The sequence below is a fragment of the Telmatherina bonti genome (genome assembly GCF_933228915.1).
Source record: "Telmatherina bonti genome assembly, chromosome: 14".
Taxonomy (NCBI): domain Eukaryota; kingdom Metazoa; phylum Chordata; class Actinopteri; order Atheriniformes; family Telmatherinidae; genus Telmatherina; species Telmatherina bonti.
In genome coordinates, this window is record NC_136612.1 from 10937716 (window position 1) to 10951158 (window position 13443).

The 13443-nt window shown below is 42.1% G+C and overlaps 1 protein-coding gene across 1 annotated transcript in view; it reads left to right on the top strand.

Moving 5' to 3' along the window:
• Positions 1-3091: 3091 nt before the first annotated feature.
• LOC306764978 (uncharacterized protein) overlaps positions 3092-13443 on the top strand; it is a 37162-nt gene continuing 26810 nt past the window's right edge. The window contains exon 1 of the mRNA XM_079252291.1: positions 3092-3233. The gene's annotated coding sequence lies outside the window, so the exon portion shown is untranslated. The remainder of the gene's footprint in view (positions 3234-13443) is intronic.

Below are 13443 nucleotides of genomic sequence, written 5' to 3' on the forward strand. Positions count from 1 at the left end.
ATCATCAACATGCAGGGCCAAAGCTGCATATGTTAGACGAGAGATGCCCTCCTTAGTGAGTTCCTCTTAAAGTCAAGTCCCTCATGAGCCACTGATTTAGGTTTTTTTGTGTTTTTTCTATGAGAGGAATAAAATTACGGGAACATCTTGAGTGTTGGTCTTTGGACAATAGAACACCTAAATATCGCACCTCAGTTTTGACAGGAATGTCATACAGTGCAGAAGTAGCACAATCTTTGACTGCCATAAGCTCACACTTGTTTATATTCAGGCAGAGGCCGGACGCCTTTGAAAAAACATTGATAACATCAAAAGCAACAGGGATTTGGTTTTCATTTTGTAGAAAAAGTGTTGTGTCATCCGCTAGCTGAGTAATAAGTAATCTTCTATCAAGTAGAGAGATACCTCTCAGTGCACTAGATTGAAGAGTTGAGCAACTAAGAGGAAAAGGTAAGGAGAGGCAGGGCAGCCTTGCCTGATGCCTCTTGATAAACTGAATCTAGGAGATGTACCACCAGCTAATTTAATAGAGCCGTTACTGTTCTTGTAAAGTGTGCTAATAGCTGAATAAACGTAATCGCCAAAGCCAAATTTCTTAAGGGATTGTAAAATGAATTGATGCTCCACCGTATCAAATGCTTTATAAAAGTTGAGAAATAATATGAAACTTTTGTCCTCTATCATTTCTGAGTATTCCAGTATGTCCAAAACTAGCCTGATATTATTTATAATGTGTGTCCTGGACATAAAACCAGATTGGGTCTCCACAATTATCGAGTCCAGTACAAATTTAAGTCTTTTTGCTAAAATGGTAGCAAAGATGTTGTAGTCATTATTAAGCAATGAAATTGGTCGCCAGTTATCTAAAAATAATTCATCTTTGTCTGATTTTAGAATCAGGGTAGTTAGGCCTTGGGTCAGAGTTGTTGGCAGCTTTTCTTTATCCACACTTTCCAAAAATACTTCAACTAAGAATGGAGAAAGTTCATCAGCGAACGTTTTATAGAATTCAGAAGTCAAACCATCTGTCCCTGGCCATTTGTTAATCTTTAATTGTTGGATGGCTTCCGTCACTTCAGTGAGAGTGACTGAACTGTCACACCTTTCTTTTTCATTTTTAGTGATAGTTTTGACTGTTAAGGAATTTAAGAAAGTGTCTGCGGATGCCTGACAGAATTTAGAGGTATACAGCTTTTTGTAGAAATCGCTACAGTACTGAGAGATGAGTCTGAAATCTTCAGTAATAATTCCATCCACATCAAGACGAATTATGTTATTCACTTTAGAATGAATGAACAAGTCTTTTTTTCCCCTTCTTCCTCTTTTCCTTCAACCCACTTTCCCCTCTCTCCCCTATTTAACCTTTCTTCTTAAAAAAACAACTTGGTCAAACACTGATCAGCAACACCTGAGAAGAAAAAAAATATCAGAATTAAACAATCAGAAAGAAAAACAGAGAGAGGGGAAAAAGAAAGAAAAAAAGCTAAACATAAACACCTAAGGAAAGAGGGGTGGTATGGTTCCATCTCGCAGATGTAGTTGGATACCTTTATGGGTGAATCTCTGACCCATTGACAAAACCTCGACCGCCGACAGCGTAAGCAACCTTTCCTTCTTCACGCGCTTGTTTTATTTTATGCTACAGTTTCTGACGGTTATCCCTGTCCTCCATTGTCAAGTCCTCAGAGAAGCGTAGCTTTTTCGATTTGAGAAAAGCGTTGTTTTTGGCAGCTTTCCAGACCTCCTCTCTCAGACGTCGGGAGATGAAGCTGATGATGACACCGCGGGGCCTCTCATCCTGGCGCTTTCTCCCCAACCGATGAGCGACATCAATGGCATCCGGCAGCTTTTCTTTCTGGCAAATGCTGATCACGTCCTCACGTACATTTTCTTTCTCAGCCTCAGGAACGCCATACAGCCTTAGATTCCACCGACGATCATAACGTTCCAGATCAGCCACACGAACCATGCATCTCAGAGTTGATTCCTCACTTTTATCCACACGTTTTTCCATCTGTGCTAGCTTTTCATTTAGGAGTGTAATTTCGGCGCGAACCGTGTTCACCATCTTTTCCAGTGTGTCACTTCTGGAGTTTATCAGGTTGGACAGCGTATGAAAAGCATCATCCAAGCTTAGTGAATGGGACAGATTGGGTTTTTTGGCAAGAGGAGGCTTATTCGGAGTCACAGGTAGAGGAGGGAATTCCTCTTCTGTCGTTGCTTGCGAGTTACAGTCCATCCTACTGCAATTATAGTCATGGTCTTTAGCAAGCGGGCTAAAGGAGTTTTTCCCTCTTTGGAAGATTCACTTCTTCTACCAGACTTCGGCATTTTGGTTTACTCTCAAGCGTCAGAAAAGGCAAACAAAGGATTTGCTTTCGCTTATCCAATGAAAATTGAGTTAGTTGCGTTAAAAGTGCCTGAAATTAGAGTTAGGTGCTGAGAGCTCGAAGTAACCGACATTTCCCGCCGCCATCTTGCGCAGCCCCCCCCCCCACCCAGCTTCAGTTCAGCTCTTCAGAAACCTATGGGTGACGTCACGGAGACAGATCCACGACTTCTGCGTGGATCGTGCTTTTCCACGCAGCGCCGTTTATTATCTCTTCACCAACGTGGATTTTCTCTGAAAGATGCGATAAGGCATGTGAGATTATTATACAGGACCGCTTAAATAACCCTGACACCTTCAGAAACCATGGGAGAGTTTATGTCGTGCGTGGAAACGGAGCTGATGGAAGCTTCTGGACAAGTTCTCCATCAGTCTGTTTTCTTTTTCATCCCTAAACGCCTCCATGCAGGGGAAATACAGAAGTAAAGAAATACATAAACTTCCAGTGTAATCTGAATTGTTTTCCACTGAGAATAAGATTTGTCTCCATTTAGAAGCAGGGATGTCCCCCAAACTTCCCACCAGGTTTTGTTGCACGAACTTCATTTCATTTGAAGTTAATTGTTGAATCTCTTCGTGGAAAAACCCGCAATGAGGTCATGGTGCTAAATAAGGAGGGAGGGCCGAATTCAAGCTGAAAGTGAAAGTATATGAAAGAGAGAGGGGGGGGGGAGACAGCAGCAGAAGCACGCGCAGCAGAAGCAAACGTCGTTTTCTTGTCGGTGGACTCGGTGACAACGGAGCTGCGCGGGTCTGATGTGCAGACACCTGCAAGCACATACGGAACGTTTTGGGATTTGTTTGCTTTATTAAGCAGAAGAAAGACAAGAAGAAGAAGAAAAAGGTGGGTGTGTGCAGTCCGCGCGCTGCTTTGGTGGTGTGTGTGTGTGTGTGTGTGTGTGTGTGTAAGTCAGATCCATAACTGGATCATCCAGAGATGCAGGAAAACCAGGATCAGGTACATCTGGTGGAAGTTCCTCACATTCGTCTCCCTTCCTTTCTTTGGAAAACAGTTTTATTCATAAATACTGAAATGAAGAAATAATCCATAAAATAAACAAAAACTAAATGACTAATATGCAGTTTTCAGTAATTCATTTATGTATTTAATGGTACAATGATTTTTAAATTGCATTTGTATTTGCATTGCACAAATTTATGTCATACTTTATGAATACTTTTACTCATGTACACTAAATTTATATACTTAATAAATAAACACTGTAATAAAAATTCCATAAAATGAAAAAAAAAAATGTATATATATATATATATATATATATATATATATATATATATATATATATATATATATATATATATATACATATAGTTGCCAACGGGCACCTGCAAAGAACAGAGAACAGAGGCAGACCATGAGAAGGCACAGGCGACAAGATGCCAGCTGAATTCCCGACCAGCCCAGAACAGAGAGAACCATACATCCGCCTAGAAAACCCGAACCAGAGCGTGCCCTTCGGCCATGAAGTCCGGGCTCCAGGGGGTTCAGGGCTAGTTTTATGAAAGCTAAATGTCTTTGGAATGAATCAGCTGCAGCTCCAAACCACAGAACAGCATGTGGACTTCATCTCCGCAAAGGACAACTCCGACAGAGTGAAGCAGAACAAGAAGTGAGACAATTTAGTACATATGGTTGAGGAGAGGCCTCCGAGACGGCCATTTTGAAGGAGTTTGGCGCTGTCAGTTCTCAAAGTCCCCCAGATAGGGACGAACCTCAGATTTTATGAGGTTATGGGGAAGTTTGAAGCTTCTTTGTTTCATGGAAATCTGCATCATCATCACTTCATCATCACCAAATTATCACCAAATTATTGAATTTCCCCTTGAGATTAATAAAGTATCTTTCATTTAATTTCATTTCAAACACTTCATGACAAAAGTGTCCAATATTTCAGTGTCTTCCAGAACATTTAAAGTTTAACAGTCGGTTATAATGTCAGTAATTAATGTAGAACAGTAGAATTATGACCAAATTAACTAGAACCATTTAATGGACACGGTTGGAACTTGTTGTGAGTCATTCAGGATTATAAGCTCTACTAACTCTCTGATGGTTGAAGACAAGGATGTTGGGAGGAGTGTCTGATCAAACAGATGTTTGTTATTTATGTTGTTGGCTTTAAGGTGCTTTTAGCACAGTTTTAAGGCAAAACAAGAACCTTGTATGGCACCTTTTGTGTTCAAAGCACTTTACAGTAAAAGCATCACAGATGGTGTAAGAAAGCACGAAAGACAACAAAAATAGCGATAATAGTGATACATCACAATAATATCATGAAGATTATTTAAAACAAGATCAATTAAACGTTACTGAACAGATTTTATACGTAGATGAGTAAAAAAAATGTTTTTAACCTGGATGTAAAAGTGTCTCCATGTGCTGAGGCTCTAATCTGGTCTGGACTTTCGCATGGTCTCTGGTCTGGTGTATGGTCTCTCTGGTCTGGTCTCTGGTCTCTGGTCTCTGGTCTGGTCTCTGGTCTGGACTCTGGTCTGGACTCTGGTCTGGTCTCTGATCTGGACTCTGGTCTGGACTCTGGTCTGGACTCTGGTCTGGTCTCTGGTCTGGACTCTGGTCTGGACTCTGGTCTGGTCTCTGGTCTGGACTCTGGTCTGGTCTCTGGTCTGGTCTCTGGTCTGGACTCTGGTCTGGTCTCTGGTCTGGACTCTGGTCTGGACTCTGATCTGGTCTCTGGTCTGGACTCTGGTCTGGTCTCTGGTCTGGACTCTGGTCTGGACTCTGGTCTGGTCTCTGGTCTGGACTCTGGTCTGGTCTCTGGTCTGGACTCTGGTCTGGACTCTGGTCTGGTCTGGACTCTGGTCTGGTCTCTGGTCTGGACTCTGGTCTGGTCTCTGGTCTGGTCTCTGGTCTGGTCTCTGGTCTGGTCTCTGGTCTGGACTCTGATCTGGACTCTGGTCTGGACTCTGGTCTGGACTCTGGTCTGGACTCTGGTCTGGTCTGGACTCTGGTCTGGACTCTGATCTGGACTCTGGTCTGGTCTCTGGTCTGGACTCTGGTCTGGACTCTGATCTGGTCTCTGGTCTGGTCTCTGGTCTGGACTCTGGTCTGGTCTCTGGTCTGGTCTCTGGTCTGGACTCTGGTCTGGACTCTGGTCTGGACTCTGATCTGGTCTCTGGTCTGGACTCTGGTCTGGACTCTGGTCTGGTCTCTGGTCTGGTCTGGACTCTGGTCTGGACTCTGGTCTGGTCTCTGGTCTGGACTCTGGTCTGGACTCTGGTCTGGACTCTGATCTGGTCTCTGGTCTGGTCTCTGGTCTGGACTCTGGTCTGGTCTCTGGTCTGGTCTCTGGTCTGGACTCTGGTCTGGACTCTGGTCTGGACTCTGATCTGGTCTCTGGTCTGGACTCTGGTCTGGACTCTGGTCTGGACTCTGGTCTGGTCTCTGGTCTGGACTCTGGTCTGGTCTCTGGTCTGGACTCTGGTCTGGACTCTGATCTGGTCTCTGGTCTGGACTCTGGTCTGGACTCTGGTCTGGACTCTGGTCTGGTCTCTGGTCTGGACTCTGATCTGGTCTCTGGTCTGGACTCTGGTCTGGACTCTGGTCTGGACTCTGGTCTGGTCTCTGGTCTGGACTCTGGTCTGGACTCTGGTCTGGACTCTGGTCTGGACTCTGATCTGGTCTCTGGTCTGGACTCTGGTCTGGACTCTGGTCTGGACTCTGGTCTGGTCTCTGGTCTGGACTCTGGTCTGGTCTCTGGTCTGGACTCTGGTCTGGACTCTGGTCTGGTCTCTGGTCTGGACTCTGGTCTGGACTCTGGTCTGGTCTCTGGTCTGGTCTCTGGTCTGGACTCTGGTCTGGACTCTGGTCTGGACTCTGGTCTGGTCTCTGGTCTGGACTCTGGTCTGGACTCTGGTCTGGTCTCTGGTCTGGACTCTGGTCTGGACTCTGGTCTGGACTCTGGTCTGGACTCTGGTCTGGACTCTGATCTGGACTCTGGTCTGGTCTCTGGTCTGGACTCTGGTCTGGTCTCTGGTCTGGACTCTGGTCTGGACTCTGGTCTGGACTCTGGTCTGGACTAGGAATTCCTCAGAGTGGAATGAAGGTTTACAGAGGAACAGAGGAATTAAACAGTTTCTACGTTTACATGAGCATTTTAGTTCCAGTTTAAATCAGAATAAAAGTTCATTCTGCTTCAAACAGACTAGAAACGACCCTAAACACCTGATTCCTAATGGAAAAGTCTGAATTAAACTTAATTCCGATGTAAGTGTCTGGTTTATTCGCATTTTAACACCGAACTATTTAATTCCTCTGTCATGTAAACCTTCATCCCGCTCTAAGTTAACTCCGGTCGTTCTGAGCATGCTCGCTACCTTGCTGTGGGGGCTTCGCTCTCCCCGTGACATATCTTTACCCCACTGGTGCCACTGAGGAGATAAATGACAGAAAGGTTGGTGGATTATTGACAAGAAAGTTGATTTTTAATCAAAATTCTTCATGTTCGTCAGTGATTTGAAGTTTCTGGAGCGTGGAATGCTTCAGTACGTATAGTTTTTATTACTCCCCCTTCGTCCGGGGAGGGTTAGGGTTTGTTGCTCAGTTAACTTCTATGTTTAAGTGCTTGTGAACTGCACGGCTTTACCACGGGAACTGTTTAAAGGTATGCTCTGCTGGGAGCAGCACAGTGTGATTTCCATGATCAAAAGAGGACGTGGTCAGATATTAATAGCAACAAATTCATTAGGAGCTTCCTGGACAGGCTGGGTGTCTGCCAGGCATGCGAGCGCGAGGTTTTGCATGATTCCCTCGTCTTTCTCTGCAGAATGATGGAGATATGAAAGAAAACATTTCTGCCGAGTCTGAAACAAATCAAAGCTATGTTCACAGTTCAGCGGACGTTTATTCATAACTACATCTGAAGCTGGCTTGCATAAGTTTTAAGTGTTGGAGATAAATGTTATTTCACATTCTGAAACGATAAAAAGACGAACAAATCATGCGGAGAGCGCAGACCTCCGCCAAGCAGCTGCTATGATGATTTCCAGCTGTTCAGACCCACATTCCTCCTGGGCGGATCTATCAGATTCCAGATCCACTGATGATGAATCCACAGCGTCTCTCGGCTATATTGTGCTGTTTGTTGCATGTTTACATATTAATTAGGGGTGGGAAAATCGAATCGAAAAATCGAAAATTGGGATGTTTTTGCTTCACAATTTTAAAATCGATTTTCATCTTCATCTTCATCTTCTGCCGCTTATCTGGGGTCGGGTCGCGGGGGCAGCAGCCTAAGCAGGGAAGCCCAGACTTCCCTCTCCCCAGCCACATTTGCCAACTCTGCGGGGGGGATCCCGAGGCGTTCCCAGGCCAGCCGAGAGATATAATCCCTCCAGCGTGTCCTGGGTCTTCCCCGGGGTCTCCTCCCAGAGGGACGTGCCTGGAACACCTCACCAGGGAGGTCCAGGAGGCATCCTGACCAGATGCCCGAGCCACCTCAACTGGTTCCTCTCGATGCGGAGGAGCAGCGGCTCTACTCTGAGCCCCTCCCGGATGACCGAGCTTCTCACCCTATCTCTAAGGGAGAGCCCTATGGAGCTAAACCAGGGCCAATTTGTTTGTTTATTTGAAAAAAATATTTGAAACTGATTAAAATTCATTTGAAAATGAAAGTCAAATTTTTACGGTGAACTTTGAAAAACAGGTAATTGTATACAAAATAAAACAAAGTGAATCCAATGTTAGTATCAAATTTAATTCCAAAGGGGTTATATAATTTATTTTTGAAACACATTTTTTCTAAAAATTAATTTTCAATATTAGATTATTTTGCGAGTTTGAGATTTTATTTACTCAGTTTTAGAATCTAGCGATTCAAATTTAGATTTTTTTTCTGTCATTTTCAAAACCTCATTCACAGTTTCACATTTTTATTTCACTTTGCTCTTTTGATATTTAACTTTCAGATTCCTGTTTTTCAGTTTCAAACTTTTGGCCCTGATGTGGCGTGTGGGCGGGGCTAAAGATAACGGGAATGATTGACAGCACAGCGCAGGAGGCTGACCGTGTTCCCTTCATCATGTTGCCTTCAGGAACCGTAGAAATTGCCATGATTTTTTTTAAACACCTGCTGCACAAACTATTATTCTTCAGTAAATCGAAAATACATCCCGTGGAACCAATAAAGATAAGCTATTAAAGTTGTTTCAGTCATTACTTTATACAATTACGCTGCAAGAGTGTTAAATTATGAGCATTTCTCACAACCACGTCACCGGTGACATTTCCCACGCTCCTCAAACTAACGCGACCGTTATCTCATGGGAAGATGGCGGCCTCTTCAGGTAACGCAGTCGGCACTAACGATCAGGTAAGTGTTGTTTTTTTTTAAATAACTGCACCTAGTCCTGATTGTTTGCATCTGTGTTACACAGAGATGAGCAAAGGGAGAAGACAGTTTGTCCATCATGACGATGCTAACGACCACTGTTTTCAGTTTGCCAGTCAGCAGTAGTTTAATTTAGTTTAGGCAAGCTAAGCAGTGGGAACCACTACAAAAGATTTTCCACTTAACAAATTTGTGTGCATAACACACGTGGAAATGTGTAGTTTGTATTAACAAGTGAAGTAATGTAACATTATATCCATTTAACGTAGGAGCAGCTGAAAAGAGAGCTTCTTCAGCGACTTCTGAATAAAGTTTCCCAAGTCTTGCACAGAAAGCCCCTTGATGAGGACTATCTGCATTTTGTTGTCAACCACGAGACGATGCTTTTAAGATCTTTGTCCAACCATGCTGAGATCCCTCAAGATGTTATGAATGCCTTGATGGAGTTGTCAACCCTTGTCAGTATGGAGCATATCGACTCGACCCCATCTCAAGTGCCAGTGTTGGAAGGAGAGCTCGGACGACCTAAATATGATGTGTCTCCTCATCAACTACAGGCACTAACAGAAATGGCCTTATCAGTGCCCCAAATTGCAGAACTTCTGGGAATATCTGTCAGGACAGTAAAACGGCGCTTGCAGGAATATGGCATTTCCATCAAGCAGTGCTACAGTACACTGACTGATGAAGAGCTGGACAGTTTAGTTAGATCAGTCAAGGCAAGAAAACCACATGTCGGATACAGGATGATGAAAGGAATACTTCACGCCATGGGTCACCGTGTCCAGTGGAAGAGGGTGTCCTCATCAATGCATCGGGTGGACTCTGCTTCAAGAATGACAAGGCTGGGATGTGTAGCCCGCAGGACATATTCTGTTCAAGGTCCTCTTCACTTGGTACATATTGACACAAATCATAAACTTATAAGGTAGGATGATGTTTACCTACAATTTGTAAATGTCCGATGATATTTCTAAATACTGGAATATGTTATTGATTTTTAACAATGGTTCAGATTGCAAGGCAATCTGAACCAGGTGTGCTGGAGTTGGAAGGAACTAAAACATGCAGGGCAATGGTCTCAGAGGACCAGAATTGAGAAATGCTAAGCTAGATCACTCCTTTGGACCGTTCAGAATGAGAGACAAGAAATGAATAAGAAGCCTAAGTGATTTTTTCCCCCTTCACTTTACTTTATTTCACATATGATTCAGGTGGAGGTGTGGATGGATGTGTATGGTGTACAAGTGTTTCTGGTCGTTCACATACATATTACTTATGTTGTAACTTGGGTCCTAATGCAACTGCAGCTCACTCTTGATTGAGACACTCTTGGCAAACACAAAACTTGGCTTAGTGATGCCACTCACGATACATGTGAGTAGTTCACCTGTACAAATGAACACTGGTGATCTGGGGGTTCTGTTCTAGATAGTGGGTTATGTTTAAACTCTGAGTATGCTAACCTCATTGCAGGCATATTTACCATGAAGAAACTCTACAGGTAGATTTTTTTTGCTGAATTAGCTGTTTGTAGCAACACGACTCCAGAGATTTATCTGTTGAATTAATACACAATTATTTACGTAAAAGAAGATTTTTTTAGAATATTTGTTGGAATAGGATTTCTTTATCAATGGCTTATCAATCAGCACCATTCTGCACTTACTCTGATGCTCTGGCCATAGATATCCGACATGAACCGTCTATATAAGATGACTTCACAGCAGGATTTGTACTTTGTGAAGAACTCCATTTGTAAATGCAACTTTTCTTAAACATCACTGGTAACACAAAGCATTGAGAAGTACAACGGTATCTGGAGTCATTGGGAATGTCGTCACATGTCTGAAATCCTTTCATAAATGTGTGATGATAGAAATCTACTGTTGGTCTCTCTGGATCCAAGCAGACGATGTCTCCTCACCATCCTTTTCATATTGTCATTAGGCAGACGCTTTTTCCCAAAGTGACTTACATGCACTAAGTGATCAATTGACCATAGTAATTAACCTAACGTGCATGTCTTGTGTGTGGGAAGAAGAGCCTGAGAGAACCTACACAAGCACAGTGAGACCTTCTTGCTATGAGGCCACAGTGCCAACTACTACACCACCATGCTGGCATTCTTCCTCCTCCTCCTCCAGTGAAGGAGATCATTCTGCTTCAGTATATTTTAAAGAACCTAATGTGGCAAAATCTGAGTAGTGACAATTCCAACAGCAGCGTTTTCAGCTGTGGTTAAAGTCTCACTTAGATCAGGACACTGTGATACAGGCCCTCTCAAGTCATATTAGATGAGAGAACATTTACTGAAAGTGTTAAAACATACGTATACGGTTTCAAGTTCTAAATGTAAAAATAGCCACTAAATATTTACAAGCCAATGAAATAAAAGCAGAAGATGTCTAATCATGATAGACTACAACACCTCACTAAAAGATTTATTTAAACTAACTTTGTTTCCTGCACATACAGTATGTCTCCTCTATTGGAATTGAATCTAAATATAACAGCTTTTATTCTTTCCACCAACATTTCAACTTATGTTCCAGTTTTAATAAAGTTAAATATCTGAAAAGAGGATCAAATTTCCACATTGACTCAGGAAGCAGTTTTCTTCCATGGTGCTTCATCTTTATTTAGCATCAGCAGCCATTTTCCATTTTACTAAAACCTCTTTGTGTAGCCTCATTCTGAAATAAAAATGTCTCCCTCAAGCTGGGTCAATAACCAGCTTAATGTGCACATCACTTATTTAGTCCATACACTCTGCATTTTGTTTGACTTCTCTGCATAAACATTTCCACACTATCATAGTGTCAGTCTTATGTCTTTTCTACAGTGTTAAAATGTTCAGCTCCATGGCTCTACATTTTTGTTTTCTTCATCATAGGAGATAGAGGATCCAGAGGTTGACATCAGCGAGTTGGACGGGACCAGTGCTGGAATAGTTCTTCCATCTGTTGAATGTCCTCTCTCTGAGCAGGACATGGCAAGACTAAGAGAGACTATTGATGTTACAAGGCCATCTCAGTCACAGGGACGAGAGATTTATTTGGATGTATTGAACTTTGTGCTTAATCATATTTCATAAATCAAAACACTTAATTTTTCCTTTCAACCCAGCAGGTTAGGGAAGTTTTAACATTTATTTGTTGTGATGCAACATGGAAAATGGAATGGCTCAGAAAAACACAATCATCTCATTCCAAACAGCCTTTTTTCCTGTGAAATAAAATTGACAAACTTTTGAACTGTAAATTGTCTATGTATTTTATCCAGTCAGAACGCTTTAGTTGTTAATCTACAACTTAGAAAGGTGCTTCTTTAACTTTAACAATAGTTTACTTAACAGTTGGGTTTTGAGGTTTAACGTAAACCAATGGAAGTCAATGAAAGCAATTTAAACATTGTTAAATTCCTGGCCAAGATGAAAAGCCTCCATCAGAACCATCTTAAATTGATCGTAGGACTTCATATGCTTTACAGGCAGCACGATGGTCTTAGCACAGGCAGATACAACAGGATAGCAGATGCTGTGATTCCCATAGTCTGCACCACAGTCATGGTTAAACTTGATCACCACAGCAAAGTCTTTCTTCTCTGAGGGAAGGAGCGGAATATGACCCTGACCGGTGATCCACTGCAGAAACCTGGCAGGTGGAATGGATCTTGGGCCACTTTCATCATCTAGATGCTCTGGTGTTTCTGGTAGGATAAGATAAGAGCTGATTTAAAATGAGATCTTTAAAAAATTTTTGCATTTTGAACAAGAAAAGTAAAATTTAAGACTGACGAATGATAACTGAATAATGCAGCCATTATTGAAATGTGGATGTTGTACTGTTTCTCCACATCAACTCTTTGACTAATGGCACCTGTACTTCATTGATACTGATGAGAAACCATAGGTAACAGAATGTATTTCTTTTGTTCAGTTAGACAATGAGTAGTTCCCTGTGTTTAAGTATTTACCTTTTAATATGCTCCTCTTCTTTTTTGTTCTTCTTAACTTCATCCATCATGAGATCATCTTTGCTTCTAATGAATGTACAACGGATGTATTCAGTGTATAAATGTTTCATTTACAAAGAACAGTATTTACGTTCTGGAACGTCATTTGAAGAGCCACACTATCAAATACGGTACCTTTCTCCACATGTGCTTGCATGGATTTCGAGGAGGTGTGGTGCAAATTTAAAGTTACAGATAGGACACAGAAGCTTCTACAATACACATATACATTCAAATATTAATAAGAGCTTAAATGTAGTGATAATAATGCACTATAATAATTACCATTAAGATATTTACCTCTTCATCCAATTCATCTGTGTCAGTGTGCTCTGGGGGAGGTGTCACAGAAACTATTTGAGCCTTGCTTTGACATGCCTGAACCAAATAACAGACAAGTTACAATGGTCAACAATTAAGAATAAAAACATAATGCAATTACATAATACAAATGCATATACTGTTCTAAGGTATACCTACCTCAGTATCCTCAGCTGAAGATGCTGACTCTCTGCACTCTTGCACATGAAGAGCCAAAATTTGCAAAGGCAGACTCACTTTGCATGTTTGGCATTGTGCTTTCGGCATGTTTCTGAATTCCACTGCATCAGGAGATAATGGAGAAAGGTCAAATTCTTGTTGTAAAGGAACTATATATAACAAATTTTT